This window comes from Dipodomys merriami, unplaced genomic scaffold (assembly GCF_024711535.1).
Source record: "Dipodomys merriami isolate MVZ:Mamm:240054 unplaced genomic scaffold, mDipMer1.0.p SCAF_1895, whole genome shotgun sequence".
NCBI classification, from domain to species: Eukaryota; Metazoa; Chordata; class Mammalia; order Rodentia; family Heteromyidae; genus Dipodomys; species Dipodomys merriami.
This window is the reverse complement of record NW_027203265.1, coordinates 75,443-89,446: the sequence shown is the minus strand read 5'-3', so window position 1 is coordinate 89,446 and position 14,004 is coordinate 75,443. Positions and strand designations below refer to the sequence as shown.

The following is a 14,004-nucleotide window of genomic DNA, read 5'->3' as shown; positions in this document are numbered from 1 at the left end:
TTTTTAGTGGTTTATTGGAGATAAGGGTGACATGGAGTTTCCTGCCCGGGCTGGCTTTGAACTGAGACCCTCAGATCTCAGCTTCCTGTGTAGCTAAGATTACAGGCCTGAGTGGCCTGTGCCCAGCTGATTATAGTTATTTTAAAGAGGTTGTGTAGAGGGATTTCATTTGCATAAGTCAGATGAGAACATTTCCTTTCATACAACATCTTCTGTTCCCTCATTTTCTCCCAATGAGCTTGACTACATTCTGCCCCTTCCTCCCTTCATTCGTCTACCCTTTCCCCACCCTCTTTTTGATGTACCCCAATTTCTTGCATTAATATTCTCAGGCTTTGTCCTAGTCTTTCTAAAGATTATACTACTAGGGCCACATTGGCAGCAGCGATGGTGGAGCAGGAAGGCTCTCACAATGAAGCCCACAATCACATGCAAGTTAAGCTGCATGGAGAAAAGCGGCCAGTATGGGGCACACCAAATGTACTGGACCATCTTCTTCAGGTACATGTCCCAGAGCAAGCCCTCTGAGGCCCAAGAGCTCATGTGCTCAGGAGCATACTGCTGTTCTTCCCTCATGGCCAGCAAAACAGCACAGCAGAGCTGTCCATGCTGGTGTTGGAGTCCCTGAAATGGATGTAGATGGCAGAAATGGATGGAATGTCTGGCTAGGGTGTTCAGTTGATGGACCCCTTCTCCAGAGCCCTGAAGTGTTCCAGTTGGGGTTCCTGGAAATGGGGCCATCCTTAGCTCCTTCCATTTTGGGCCCTGACCTTGTGGAAAGAGCCGAACTACTGGGAATCTTGATACTACTTTCTACACTCCACAGACGGTGAGGGCTGTGCCAACATGCTGGTGGAGGACTCCACGGCCCACAGCTTCCATGGCAAGTGGACATACTTGTGGCTCAGGCAGTGCTGCAGTTTCTCTATTGGAAAACAAAACCAGGTCTGTGGTCTTCATCATGTATGCACAGAAGCAACATCCATCAAGCACGGGCCGCCCTCCATCCAATCCCTGCTCCACTTCATCTGATTTCTGCTGCTGGCCTTGGATGGCAGCAAGCTAACCACGTTCATGGTGCTGTGAGAGCAGTTCCAGCCCTCCCTGTGCAGGTACCCAATACATGACAAGTAGCTCGACAGGACAGAACAGGACAGGAGAGTTGTCCCTCAGGGTACATCCCAAGCTTTTGTCTTCCTATGGAGGCAGTTGGCCACGTCCTGGCCTCCCTTAGTTACTCTATCACCTACAATTTTTCTTAGTTATGCTCTATGTATTAAAAACTTCTTTAAAGACAAGTTATTCTGTTCATGGAGTTCATACTCACAGCTCTAAATACTGAGATGCCTAAAATATATCATTCTGCTTTGAGTAAATTCCCTCCAAAAGGTTTTCCAATTCAGAAGTTTATCTTTAATGGATTTTATAAAACCTTTCAAATGTTATACAAAAAAATAAGGACTAAGTAAATGAACGATCAAGTACTTAATGATTAGAAGACTCAATGTCCTGAAACAATTCTCCTTAACTGCTCAGTACATAGAGTATAATTCCAGACAAAATTCAGCCAGATATTTTTTACGAGAAACTTTTAAGAGGGCAAATAGTATTTCCTCACTTTCTAAGGAAATATTTTTGTAGAATCAAAATGATCTCTTCAAAGTTTTAGGAAAATCAATAATAAATTCATCAGTACCTAGAGTTTTATAGATTGCAATGCATTTAAATGTAAATTGAGAAAATTTGTGTAGATTCCATTTTTTTTCGTTCTTCCTTAAGTAGGTTTGATAGGTTTTATCTTTGAATAAATCATCTGAAGCTGTTTATTACTGTACTTTTAAATTTTATAACGGTAGGATTTCTGATAAAGTACTCATTTGTTTTGGTTATTGGCAACTGGTTTCTTCTCTGTTTTGTTATTTTGTATTTTGATCCGTCTTTTAAAATATATATCCATTTATTGATCTATTCAGACACAGCTTCTATTTTCATTGATTTTCTCTGCTGTGTTCAAAAGCAGGATTTTTTTGCCACTTAACGAAATGATTCTTAAATAGAAAAGCAAAAGAAGAATAGAATAGAAAAATAAGAGTATCAGTTCAAGCTTGTAATCCTATCTACTCAGTGGGCAAAGAGCTGAGGATTTTGTTTCAAAGCCAGCCAGGGGAGGAAAACCTGTGAGACTCCTATCTCCAACTAAACACCAAAAATGCTGAAAATGGAGTTTGTGGCTCAAGTAACAGAGCACTGAGCTAGAATTACATATGTGAATCCCCAGTGTCCTGGTAAGTTGTGTTTGTTTTTTTTTTTTTGAGGAGTGTAAATGTGTACAATTTTTAAGTCCTTAACGTAGCCCACTGCATGTAGTATGAAGTTACACATGGTCTGATCTACTGTCCATATGGTAATCACTGAGATTTAAAAGTCTGTCTTCCTGAACATTTTCCAATTTTCTTCTTTGACCATACATTTAGGTATCAGGGGTTTCCTATGGTCAATTTTCATTTAAGGAAAAAATCATTTCAGATTTCATTTAAAGTTTGAGACTGAGACTTGTACTTGGTGTTTGATGTTGTTGCTCTTTAGCTAGTACTTTACCAACTAAGCTATGACTTTAATCCATAATTTCAGGTTATTCAAAATGCTAGGAAAGGTAATAGTGATAATAATGCTATTAAGTCTTTCGCCCATCTAGATACCCACATTTGGTTTGTTTGGGTTCCTAGTTTATCAGTATATTTATATGTCATAATTTTGTTTTTGTTTTTGTGCTATTACTGGAGCTTGAAATCAGAAACTTGCCCTCTCCTTGAAACTGGACATTGTTAGCACACACTGGTAATTCTATCTACTCAGAGAACTGAGATCCAGGTTTAAATCCAGCCCAAGAAGGAAAGACCATGAGTTTCTTATCTCTAAATAATCCCCCAAATAAATTTGGAAGGGAATCTGTGGTTCAAGAGTAAAACACCGCCCTTGAGGGAAAATGCATAAGTGAGAAGGTAAGGTCTTGAGTTTAAACTCCAATATCAGCACTCAAAAACGTTGCTTTCCTTGAGCTTTATATTAAATTGCTCAGAAAATAATCAGCATTGTAGTAATGTTTAACATTACTATTACAATAATCAGTTATATTTATTGATGTTATTCCTTTATTTTCCTAAAGTTTACTGACACATTAATAGAAAGACAGTAATAGAAAGACAGGATTACTCTTTCACAAGTATTTATGGTAGTTGAATATATGGAACAGAGGTGCATACCAGGAGTTTGGACTGAAGAGAGATATTTGCAAGCTCTTCACATAAATAAATGATAGTTGAAGACCCTGTGGGCATGTATGAAATAAGCTAAAGAAACCAGTAAGGAAAGATAAGGCATGATTCTGGAAAGCAAACAATTTTGGAAGAATAGAAAACAAGAAAAGTATGTAGCTTTTGGTAAGAACTTTCTAACTCACCTACACAGTGAGCACATTTGATTCCTCATTTCTAGTAAAAGCCATTTTATTTTCATTAACAATGATCTATTTGTTCCATTATATAAATTTAACATATTATATATTTCCTAGTAGATTAATATTTATACTTTTTTTCCTTTATAGAAGAAGTCCTACATTGTAGACAAGGCTTACCTCAAATCCTTATTCTCTTGTGTCAGGTTCCTGAGTTTTGGCTGGAATTACCATGTGGTAGCATAGTACTATATCCACTTATATTATTTACATTTTGTACACTTGAAAATTAGTGTGAACAACTTTAAGCCATAGTATCTTCATGAATTTGAATAAATTTCTTTCAGAAAAATGTTATAAGTAGAGTTACTGAGTAAAGTCAAGTATGGTACACATACCTGTAATCCCAGTACGCAAGGGTATTGTAAGTTTAATAGCACCCTGAGCTTCACAGCAAGTCCTTGTCATCATCATCATCATCAACAACAACAACTGGTGGGCTTGGAAGAGAAAAAGTATTAAGTGACGTGATAGGAATATACAAAATTGTGTGTGTGTGTGTGTGTGTGTGTGTGTGTGTGTGTGTGTGTGTGTGTGTGTGTGTGTGTGTGTGTGTGTGTGTGTGTGTGTTGGCCCTAGGGCTTGAACTCAGGGCCTGGTCAATGTCCTGAGATTTATGCTCAAGTCTAGCACTCTACCATTTGAACCAAAGCTCCACCTCCAACCTTTTTAGAGGTCATTGGAGATGAGTCTCATCCAGTTTCCGGTCCAGGCTGACAAAGAACCTAGATCCTGAGGCCTCAACCTCTTTTATAAGTAGGATTATAGGTGTGAGCTTGTAGTAGGTGTTGTATTACTGTTAAGTAATATGGTAAACATCACGCCAGTTTTTACTCGCCCCAGCAGTGTTTGAGTGTTGCACACACACTTAAAACACAACCCACACCATGTTTGATGACATCCAGGTCTCATAATCCTGTGATATAACTATTGTTACCTATGAAGAATTTGAGGTCCAGAGACTTTAGTTAACTTTGAATCCACAGCTTGTATAGAGTGGAGCTTGTATGCAAGCTCAACTAGGTTTGTATATTTCAGAAAACATGGTATCAACATGTGTTCTAGGCAACATGTGTTCTAGCAAGTACTGCTCTTTACAGGTACTATTAAATTCCTCTTGTATGTATGACTCATTCCTCACCCTTTAAATATTTGCACCCCATCTCATAAGCTAGGGAAAGTACAAGTGATGAGAAGAGCCATTTTTGAAAGAGAAATTGATAATGGGGTTTGAAATTGGTATTGGATATTAATCTGATCTTCTTCCATTTCAGATTTGCCTCCAGCACTATATTTCTGTTTTTTTTTTAAATTTTATATTATGATAAAGGTAATTTACACATAGATTATAGTCATATAAGTCAGGTATGAGTATATTTCTTTTTGGAAATGTCACCCCTTACCTTGCTCTCTTAGATTTTCTCTCATTGGTTTGGTTTTTATTAACATCTTCTTCTTCTTCTTCTTTTCTTCTTCTTCTTCTTCTTCTTCTTCTTCTTCTTCTTCTTCTTCTTCTTCTTCTTCTTCTTCTTCTTCTTCTTCTTCTTCTTCTTCTTCTTCTTCTTCTTCTTCTTCTCCTCCTCCTCCTCCTCCTCCTCCTCCTTCTTCTTCTTCTTCTTCTTCTTCTTCTTCTTCTTCTTCTTCTTCTTCTTCTTCTTCTTCTTCTTCTTCTTCTTCTTCTTCTTCGTCTTCTTCGTCTTCTTCGTCTTCTTCGTCTTCTTCGTCTTCTTCTTCTTCTTCTTCTTCTTCTTCTTCTTCTTCTTCTTCTTCTTCTTCTTCTTCTTCTTCTTCTTCTCCTCCTCCTCCTCCTCCTCCTCCTCCTCCTCCTCCTCCTCCTCCTCCTCCTCCTCCTCTTCCTCCTCCTTCTCCTTCTTTCTTCTTCTTCTTCTTCTTCTTCTTCTTCTTCTTCTTCTTCTTCTTCTTCTTCTTCTTCTTCTTCTTCTTCTTCTTCTTCTTCTTCTTCTTCTTCTTCTTTTCCTTTTCCTCCTCCTCTTCCTCCTCCTCCTCCTCCTCCTCCTCCTCCTCCTCCTCCTCCTCCTCCTCCTCCTCCTCCTCCTCCTCCTCCTCCTCCTCCTCCTCCTCCTTCTTCTTCTTATTACTGTGATGTAGAAGATTTGTTACATATGTTTGGTAATGACTACCTATTTTTGTCTTTGTTTTTGTTATAGTCATGAGGCTTGAACCCATGGCCTGGGCAGTGTTCCTGAGCCCTTTTGCTGAAGAATGGCATTGATATTGAGCCAAAGCTCTACTTCAATGAAGATATTTCTATTTGGACAATGTCACCCTTTCCCTGCGTCTCCTCCAGTTTTCCCCTCCTTCCCCACCAACAAGTTTCATAGTGCACTTTCAACATAGTCTCAACTGAGTGCCACTGCTGCATTTGTTCATCCTTTGTCCCTCCATTGCTATGCCCCCTTTACATTCCCAAAGAGAGATAAATGAAAAAATGACAAAAATGAAAGAAAATAAAGAAAAAATATTATCTTTCTTCTGGTCCTTGGTCACTCGTTATTTTTGAGATAGGTTGTGTGTGTGTGTGTGTGTGTGTGTGTGTGTGTGTGTGTGTGTGTGTGTGTGTGTGTGTGTGTGTGTGTGTGTATAGTGGGGCTTGAACTCAGGGAGCTGACCTTTAGCTATTTTACTTATAGCTAACTCTCTACAACTTGAACCAAACATCCATTTCTGGATTTGAACAGTTAATTGGAGATAAAAGTTTCACAGATTTTCCTGCCTGCGGTAGCTTCAATCCACTTTCCACAGTTCTCATCCTTCTTTTTTTTTTTTTTAATTGTATTTTATTTTATTTGAGAACATACTGTACAGGGGGGCTACAATTACATGGGCAGGATAATGCATACATTTCTTACCAAGCATTGCAGCCTCCTCCTTTGTTTACCCTTCACTTCCCTTCCCCGCCTCCCCCCTCCCCCCACCCAATTATACCCCCCTCCACCCCCCACACCGACATTGTAAAGCTGGTTTTGACATGACATTTTGTACTTCTCATTGTTGCAACAGGTCCACCTGAGTCCTTAAATGACTTGTTTGTCCCCATCTCCTCCACATGTTATACTGACATCAAATATAGTGAAAGCGGGGGTTACACTGTGGGGGAGGGACATACAAAGCAACAAAGAAATAATCTTATAAATGCGTTAGAAACACATGCATGAAAGAAACGAAAACATTAAAATACATATTTAAGGGTTCATTTTCCTAACATCACATTATCTGACCTTTTCCGCTTGACTCATACCTATACTAGATATTGCAATTAAGGGAAACCATGGGACCTATGCTTCTTTGGGCCTGGCTTACTTCACTTAATATAATTTTTTCCAAACCTTTCCATTTCCTAACAAATGGGGAAATGTCATTCTTTCTGATGGAGGCATAGAATTCCATTGTGTATATATACCACATTTTCTTGATCCATTCATCTACTGAGGGGCATCTGGGTTGGTTCCATATCTTAGCTATGGTAAATAATGCTGCAATAAACATAGTTGTGCTGGTAGCTTTAGTGTGGTCTTGTTTGTAAACATTTGGGTAAATGCCCAAAAGTGGGATTGCTGGATCATAGGGGAGATCTATGTGAAGTCTTCTGAGGAACCTCCATACTGCTTTCCAAAGTGGTTGAACAAGTTTGCATTCCCACCAACAATGAAGTAAGGTTCCTTTCTGTCCACATCCCCTCCAGCATCTGTTGTTGTTAGAGTTCTTGATTTTTGCTGTTCTAACTGGAGTGAGGTGATATCTCAATGTTGTTTTGATTTGCATTTCTTTTATGGCTAGGGATGTTGAACATTTCTTCATGTGTCTATTGGCCATCCTTGTTTCTTCTTCAGAGAAGCTTCTCTTTAAGTCTTTCGCCCACTTATTTATTGGGCAGTTGATTCTTTGAGGATTTGTTGTTGGGTGGTTTAATTTTTTGAGTTCCAAGTATATTTTAGATATGAGACCCTTGTCCGTTGTATGGCTAGTAAAGATCTTCTCCCAATCGGTGGGCTTTCTATTGATCTTGCCAGCTATGTCATTTGCCCTGCAGAAGCTCTGCAATCTTATGCAATCCCATTTGTCCAACCTTTCTTTGATTTGTTGTGCTTCCGGGTCTCTATTCAGAAAATTTCGGCCTGAGCCAAGGACACCTAGGGTTTCTCCTATTCCATCCTGTAATGTTTTCAGAGTGTCTGCTTTGAGTTCAAGGTCTTTGATCCATTTGGAGTTGATTCTGGTGCAGGGTGATATATAAGGATCTAGCTTTAGTTTTCTACATGTAGTTAACCAATTTTGCCAGCACCATTTACTGAAGAGGCTGTCTTTCTTCCATTCTATTGTTTTAGCTCCCTTATCGAAGATTAGATGGCTATAGGTCTGTAGGTTCATTTCTGGGTTTTCAATTCTATTCCATTGGTCCTGAGGTCTGTTCTTATGCAAATACCAAGCTGTTTTGATTACTATGGCTTTATAGTAGAGTTTGAAATTTGGTATTGATATTCCTCCAGCAGTGTTCTTTCCGTTGAGGAGCGTTTTTGCTATTCGGGGTCTTTTATTGTTCCATATGAATTTTTGGATTGCCTCCTCTATTTCCTTGAAGAATGAGGGTGGAATTTTGATAGGTATCGCGTTGAATTTGTAGATAGCCTTGGGAAGTATTGCCATTTTCACGATGTTAATCTTGCCAATCCAGGAGCATGGGAGGTTTTGCCATTTTTTAAGTTCTGTGTTGATTTCCTTTTTCAAGATTTTAAAGTTTTCATCATAGAGGTCCTTCACTTCTTTGGTTAAGTTAATTCCTAGGTATTTTATTTTTTGTGGGGCTATTACAAATGGAGTTGCTTTCCTAATTTCAGCCACACTTTTCTCATTGTTGGCATATAGAAAAGCCATTGATTTTTGGGGGTTAATTTTATAACCTGCTACTTTGCCAAAGTTTTGAATCAGCTTGAGTAGTTTGGGAGTGGAGTCTATGGGATTCTTTAAATACAAGATCATGTCATCTGCAAAGAGGGAGAGTTTTATTTCTTCTTTCCCTATTTGGATCCCCTTTATGTCTGCATCTTGTCTTATTGCTGTAGCTAGGCATTCTAATACTAGATTGAAGAGAAGTGGAGAGAGTGGGCATCCTTGTCTTGTTCCTGAGTTAAGAGGAAATGGCTTTAGTTTTTCACCATTGAGTATAATGCTGGCTGTAGGTTTGTCATATATAGCCTTTATTGTATTGAGGAATGTTCCATGGATTCCTAATTTTTCCAGAACCTTCATCATAAAGGGGTGTTGGATCTTGTCAAATGCTTTTTCTGCATCTATTGAGATAACCATGTGGTTCTTATTCTTGCTCCTGTTGATGTGATGAATAATATTAATTGATTTGCGTATATTGAACCAGCTTTGCATCCCTGAAATGAATCCTGTTTGATCATGGTGTATGATTTTTTGGATGAATTGTTGAAGTCGATTGGCCAAAATTTTGTTGAGAAGTTTTGCATCAATGTTCATCAAAGAAATGGGTCTATAGTTCTCTTTCTTTGATGAGTCCCTGCCTGGTTTTGGGATGAGGGTTATGATGGCTTCATAGAATGTATTCGGTAGTGAGCTTTCTCTTTCAATTTCATTGAAGAGTTGGAGGAGTATTGGTGTGAGCTCTGCTTTGAAGGCCTTGTAAAATTCCGCTGTAAAACCATCTGGTCCTGGACTTTTCTTAGCTGGGAGGTCTCTTATTGCTGTTTCTATTTCGATGCTTGATATGGGCCTGTTAAGCTGGTTTAACTCATCTTGGTTTAGTTTTGGCATGTCAATATTTGCTAGGAAAAGGTCCATTTCTGTCAAGTTCTCAAACTTATTAGCATAAAGTTTTGAGAAGTATCCCCTAATAATGTTCTGAATCTTGGTTGTTTCCGTGGTGATGTTTCCATTCCCATCTCTGAGTTTATTAATTTGGGTGTGTTCTCTCCTTTTTCTGATAAGGTTTGCTAAGGGTCTGTCAATTTTGTTAAGTTTTTCAAAGAACCAACTCTTTGTTTTGTTGATTCTTTCTATAGTTTTTTTGGATTCTAATTCATTTAATTCTGATTTAATTTTGATTATTTCTTTCCGTCTACTGGATTGGGGTTTATCTTGCTGCTCTTTTTCAAGGAGGTTTAGATGTGTCATTAAATTGTTAGTTTCCGATCTCTCCAATTTGTTGATGTAGGAGCTCAGAGCTATAAACTTGCCTCTGAGTACTGCCTTTGCTGTGTCCCAGAGGAGCTGGTAATTTGTGTGTTCATTTTTGTTGAATAGCATGAACATTTGAATTTCCTTTCTAATCTCTTCCATGACCCACTCATGATTCAGCAGTGTGTTGTTCAGCCTCCATGTGATACCGGACTTTCTTTGGTGGCTTTTGGTGTTGAGATCTAATTTTATTCCCTTGTGGTCAGAGAGAATGCAAGGTATAACTTCAATGTTTCTGAATTTAGACAAGTTTGCTTTGTGGCCTAAAATGTGGTCTATTTTAGAAAACGTTCCATGTGCTGCTGAGAAGAACGTGTATTCTGTTGCTGCTGGGTGAAATGTTCGGTAAATGTCTGTTAAGTCTAGTTGATCTATGCAGCTGTTTAGATCTGCGGTTTCTCTGTTGAGTTTTTGCCGAGTTGATCTATCTAGTGGGGAGAGTGGTGTGTTAAAATCCCCAACAATTAATGTCTTTGGATCTATATGGGATTTGAGGGAAAGTAGTGTTTCTTTGATAAATTTGGGTGCTCCATTGTTTGGCGAATAGATATTTAGAATTGTAATATCCTCCTGAAGGAGAGATCCTTTAATTAGTATGTAGTGACCTTCTTTATCTCTTCTCACGAATTTTAGTTTGAAGTCTATTTTATCTGATATTAGGATTGCAACTCCCGTCTGTTTATGAGGGCCGTTTGCTTGGTAGATTTTGTTCCAGCCTTTAACTTTGAAAATATGTTTGTTTTTACGGGCAAGATGTGACTCCTGCAGGCAGCAGATAGAGGGGTCTTGTTTTTTAATCCAACTAGACAGTCTATGTCGCTTAATTGGAGAGTTCAGTCCGTTAACGTTAAGAGATAGGACTGAGAGGTATTTGAGGGTTCCTGCCATGTTATCCACCTTCTTGGGGGCTGTGAAAACTGGGTTCTTCCTAAGGTTCTTGGATTCTCAGTTTGGGTGCAGTTTCTTGGCCTTTGTTGCGTTCTTGTTGGTTTTCTATGTGTAGGACATCTTTAAGAATCTTTTGCAAGGCTGGTTTGGTGGAGATGTATTGTTTCAATTTTTCTTTGCTATGGAAGGTTGTTATTTGGCCTTCAGTTAGGAAGGAGAGTTTAGCTGGGTACAGTATTCTTGGTTGATAGTTGTTTGTTTTTAGGGCATGGCATACGTCATTCCAGGCTCTTCTTGCTTTGATTGTCTCTGCTGAGAAATCTGAGGTGATTCTAATTGGTTTCCCTTTATAGGTGATTAACCTTTTCTCCTTGACAGCTTTAAGGATCTTTTCCTTGGTCTGGGTTGATCCTGTGTGGATTATAATGTGACGGTGGGATGTCCTATTCTGGTCTGGTCTATTTGGGGTTCTAAAAGCTTCTTGTATCTGAATAGGCCTATCTTTTTGTATGTTTGGGAAGTTCTCTGCTAGGATCCTGTTAAACAAATTTCCTAGACCATTAACTTCTGTTTCTAGGTGCTCCTCTACACCCATTATCCTTAGATTGGGCCTTCTGATGGTGTCTTCCAGGTGTTGGATAGACCTATCATATTTCTTGGACTTGTCTTGGATGGTTGTATGTTCTTTCTCTATAATATCAAGGCTGTCTTCAATCCCTGAGATTCGATCTTCTGCATGGTCTAACCTGCTGTCGAGACTCTCTACTTTGTTTTTTATCTCTTTTCCTTCTAATTGGTCAGCTTTGATGGTTTCAAGTTCTTTGTTGAAGCTCTGTTTTAGGTCTTGTATGATTTTCTTTACTTCCTTAATTTGGTGTTCAGTGTTTGTTCTGAAATCACTTAGTTGATTGGTTATGGTTTCTTTGGACTCCCATTCCTTCTGTTGGGTTCCATTCAGCATTCCCTTTGTGGTCTCCCTGACTTCCTTCAGCTCTTTGTTAATGGATTCCATGAATGTCTTTAGTGATCTTTGTGTATTCTCTACCTGGTCTCTTAATTCGTGAATTACTCTTTGATTAGTTTCCTCCCTTCTGTGGGATTCCTGCAGTTCTCTTTGAGTGATCTCTGCCTGCTCACGCCATTCCTCCCTTTCTCTTTGAGTATTCTCAAGTTGTTCACGCAAATCCTGTATCAGTTTTTGAGAAGCTTCCTCACGCTTATGATATTCCTGTATAAACTTCTGGGATGCCTCCTCTCTCTCCCTATCACGCTCATACAGAGTCCTTTGTACATTGTCAAACTTCTCATTTATCATGTTTGCTATTAGTGTTTGTAGAGCTATTTGGGAACTCTCCTCTGGATTATTCTTTATCTGTTCTAATCCCTGATTATCAAGGTTGGGAATTGAGATACCCGAATTTGCCATTTTTCTTGTGTTTTTTCGGCTTACTCGGCCCATTTGAGATAAAGATTGCACCAGTTTTGTGCTAGAACACTATCTTAAGGCAACCATCAACCAAAGTTTGCATTTGTACAGTCAATAGTTTACAGATACAATCTAGTTCAACAGATACATCTATTCAACATCAAACAACTATATGTTAAAGGACTTCAAACCGCAGAAAAGAATTTGGAAAACCAGAAATTATTAGGATTAGGGAGAGATGTGGGTAAAAAATAGGAGTAGATTGGTGTGGGGAGGCACAGGGAGAGTTAACTATGTCCTAATCACAGTGCAGGAAATGAGTTGGGTAGGATGCAAGTAGAGAGAGAGAGAGAAAGAAGAGACGGAAAGGGGAATAAAGAGAGACCAGAAAAATAATAGAAACGTAAAAATTAATGTTATTATAGAGGTTAAAAGACCGTCTATTTAGAGTGGAATGTGAATATGTTCAGAGAAGGGGAGGGACATAGCGGAGATGTGAAAAGCTTTGAGGATGGGAACGGGAGAAGAAAAGATCAGAAGTTCAGTAGAGCTAGATAAAAAACAAAAAGATAATTAAGAAAGAAAGAAAAAGAGAAAGAAGACAAGAAAAGAAAGGAAAACTCTTATTCACGTATTCCTAAAATAAAAATTATAAGATGAGAAAAAAAAAAGGCTACTGGAAAACAATTATTTTTTCAGAAGAGGCAAAAATTAAAGATTAATAAAAGTTTTAGAAGGGAAAAAAATTTATATATATATATATATATATAAGGTAACAAAAAACAAAAAACAAGCAAAAAAAAGAAAAGAAGAAGAAAAAAAAAAAGAAAAAAAAAAGTCTTTTGATTTTTTTTTTTGGGGGGGGGAGGAGTGGGAAGAATCCTGTATCTCCCTTTTGTCTGCAACCAGTCTCTTGTTGGAGTCTCTGGTCAGGTTGAGGTCCTGTGGCTTGATTGGTTTCTTAAGTCGGTTGGTTGGAAGAGGCAGAAAAATGCTCTGCTTTACCCAAGATTTTGAGATCCCCCTCCCAGGTTAGTTTTCTGGGAGGGTGGTCTGCTTTGAGAGTCACAAAAGAGGGGGATGTGGTGATGAGGCTAGGTTCTGGGTAGAGTTGAGGCCTTTCAATAAACAGTAGCTTTTCCCTGGGGCTATTTTGTGATAAAGCTCACAGCGCCCAGCCTGGAGCCATTCTCAGGGTTTCTGTTTTTCAATTGATTGTCGAGGCTGCTAGAGGGAGGGGCAGCCTCTGGCTCTGGTTACCCAGTGAAGTAAGGCACTCCGATGGCTGGCGCCTGAGCTGGGTGGCTTTTCCCTGGATGGAGCTGAGTCTGGCAGGTCACTTTGCCGTTAAGTTCTTGTGACCTGCTAAATGACTCATTTTATTCCAAGGCCTGAGCTGGAGCTAGCAGCTCCTCCGAGCTTTGTCGGTATCCAAGATGGAGATCACCGGTGCTGGGGGGGGAGGGGTGGCCTTCCCTCCTCTGCTCCCTGAGGAGTGAGGATGTCAGGCTTGTACTCACGCCGAGTCTTGGATCCTGGGTCGTCTCTGGTCTGCAAACAGCAGGATGAAGATGTTCGCTCCTTGTCAGTTCTTGTTGGTGTTGGGTAGAATCCGCTCGTCCGCTGCGTCTGGCTCCTTCGTTCCCGACTCTCTGTGTCTCAGGTATGTCTCCGCGGCGGTGGTCGCCGCTGCCGCGGCCCTGCCGCCGGAGCGGCAGCTGCTGCGTTTCCTTGGCTTCCCCTCTCTTGTCTAACTCTCTGTCCTGTGATGACACACTTGGTGTGATTCTCTGGCTTAGGACTGTTCACTGGAACTCTAAAACTCCTTTCTATGCGAGAGCTTGTTCAGATTCCAGCTTCTCCTCCGCCATCTTCCCGGAACTCCTCTCATCCTTCTTAATAGCCACAGTTGAAGCTAGATGTGAGCCACTGGTGATGCTTGGCCTACCTTATTTTT

General features: G+C 39.6%; 1 pseudogene; it reads left to right on the top strand.

Moving 5' to 3' along the window:
• The first annotated feature begins 412 nt into the window (after positions 1-412).
• Positions 413-13,801, top strand: LOC138830331 (Golgi to ER traffic protein 4 homolog pseudogene; annotated as a pseudogene).
• Positions 13,802-14,004: the final 203 nt, after the last annotated feature.